The sequence below is a fragment of the Schistocerca gregaria genome, unplaced genomic scaffold (genome assembly GCF_023897955.1).
Source record: "Schistocerca gregaria isolate iqSchGreg1 unplaced genomic scaffold, iqSchGreg1.2 ptg001058l, whole genome shotgun sequence".
Lineage (NCBI taxonomy): Eukaryota > Metazoa > Arthropoda > Insecta > Orthoptera > Acrididae > Schistocerca > Schistocerca gregaria.
In genome coordinates, this window is record NW_026062404.1 from 22,501 (window position 1) to 24,753 (window position 2,253).

The 2,253-nt window shown below is 58.4% G+C and overlaps 1 non-coding gene across 1 annotated transcript in view; it reads right to left on the minus strand.

Moving 5' to 3' along the window:
* Positions 1-474, minus strand: part of LOC126327707 (small subunit ribosomal RNA) — a 1,893-nt gene extending 1,419 nt beyond the window's left edge. Inside the window, exon 1 of the ribosomal RNA XR_007561396.1 lies at positions 1-474. This exon is cut by the window's left edge and continues 1,419 nt beyond it. This is a non-coding gene — a ribosomal RNA (small subunit ribosomal RNA).
* Positions 475-2,253: the final 1,779 nt, after the last annotated feature.

Consider the following 2,253-nt stretch of genomic DNA (forward strand, 5'->3'; position numbering starts at 1 on the left):
CGTGCCGGGAGTGGGTAATTTGCGCGCCTGCTGCCTTCCTTGGATGTGGTAGCCGTTTCTCAGGCTCCCTCTCCGGAATCGAACCCTGATTCCCCGTTACCCGTTACAACCATGGTAGGCGCAGAACCTACCATCGACAGTTGATAAGGCAGACATTTGAAAGATGCGTCGCCGGTACGAGGACCGTGCGATCAGCCCAAAGTTATTCAGAGTCACCAAGGCAAACGGACCAGACGAGCCAATCCGATTGGTTTTGATCTAATAAAAGCGTCCCTTCCATCTCTGGTCGGGACTCTGTTTGCATGTATTAGCTCTAGAATTACCACAGTTATCCAAGTAACGTGGGTACGATCTAAGGAACCATAACTGATTTAATGAGCCATTCGCGGTTTCACCTTAATGCGGCTTGTACTGAGACATGCATGGCTTAATCTTTGAGACAAGCATATGACTACTGGCAGGATCAACCAGGGAGCTGCGTCAACGAGAGCTGAGCAGCCGGCCGCCCGGGAGTGTGTCCCGAGGGCCCGCGCGAACACGCAAGCGTCCGCTCAATTATTCTGCAAACAGGAGGAGGCTGAGCTCCCCTGCACGATACACCTCGAAACCCTCTCAGGTCCCGGCGGCGCGCAGCGCCGTCCTAAGTACTTGGTCGGGTTCGAGAGAGGCGCAATCGCCCGGAGATGGGCGAGTAGACGCTTTCAGTGCGAACACCCGTGCTCCCAACTGAGCTTGCCGCTGCCGACAGAGGCCCGGGAGCGTGCTGTCGTGGCATTGCCGGCGGGAAACAACACGCGCCACCTACGGTGACCGGCAGCTCCAACGCCAGCGCCACAGAAGGGCAAAGCCCCACTTGGGTGCAGAAGCGAACTCTCCCAGCACAGCGCACGCGCCAACACGTCCGCAGAGCTGCGATACAAACCACCTGCGAGAACCGCTGGGGGCGACCGAGCAGCAGACGGCGTCGCGACGCCGAGTGCCGGGCGGCGGCGCATCCTCAACGCACACAGTCCGCAATCGGACCAGCACACTGCAGATGTCCACCGCGCTTCGCACCGGGCTCGGCAGAACCCACTTTGGCCGCCTGGCGCCGCGCGCAGGGTGCGCCGGCGCATAGCTGGGACGCCAGCCGGGCCCGTCGGCCGGCGCTCCTGCCACTGGGCGCCCCCCACCAGCCGGCTGTAGTGCGTGCGCTCACGCAGCGCGCGGCCAGCACGCCGGGCGGCCCCCCCTCACCGGCCGGGGACTGTCCCGCCAAGCCACAGCCTCGTATCGCTTCATACCCACATGGCCAACTCAGGTTCGGGGGCATGGCGGGTACCGCCGAAACAACCGGTTCATAGATGTACCGATCGTCGCTATCACCGATGCACCTGCAGCGCGAACAACCGCTCAACAACTGATTTCCAGTTCATTTGCGGATCTTTGGCAGCAAACGTATACGTCAATCTACATTTGCGAAATCTACGATTCTGGCATGCCTGCATGTTATGTGTCACGACACGCTACATCAGCCCACATACACACTGCGGCATGTACACGAGAGAACACGTGGAAGATGGTCCGCGCACGTGTGCAATGTCCCTTGCGCGGTCGACTGTCAACCGGCCTCTGTAGCATGTCGCAGATGTGGAACGCGGTCCACCGTGCTATCATGTTGTGTGGGGCAATACGATTAAATAGGAAAACCCTCGTCGCTACATCAACAGACGGCTCACGCTGATTCCCGGCAGAGGGAGGAGGGGGGGGGGGGGGGCCAACATGCAATACTTTCGTCCGTACCTACCTACCACATGTCTGTACGGCGTACAACAGTGCAATCTCGCTGTAATGGGGAGACGAGACAAGTAGCATCGTGCACAACATATGGCCCTTATGATTCGCCATTGTAGGGCGCAGCCGGTGTACGGTCAAGCATGTGCCACATTATGTCACTCAGTACGTAACGACGGATGATCAGTGTGGGTTACGCGTACATCAGCGGACAGTCCACACAGGCCGTACCACAACGTACACTGACTGCATCGACAACCGAATGCAACTGAACAGCTGCAAGGCTCATTTCACAAACAAACGCCTGACCGACCAGCTTGGAAGGGCAGGAGGGGAGGGCGATATTCGTTCTGTAGCGGTACACCCTTCCAGTGGTTAGCGGGACTGTGTAGAAAGTACGCAACACTCGAAAGACCTTTATGTGAGGGTACGCACCATGGCATCAAGAAATACACATGACACCAGAGGATCCAAGCAGTG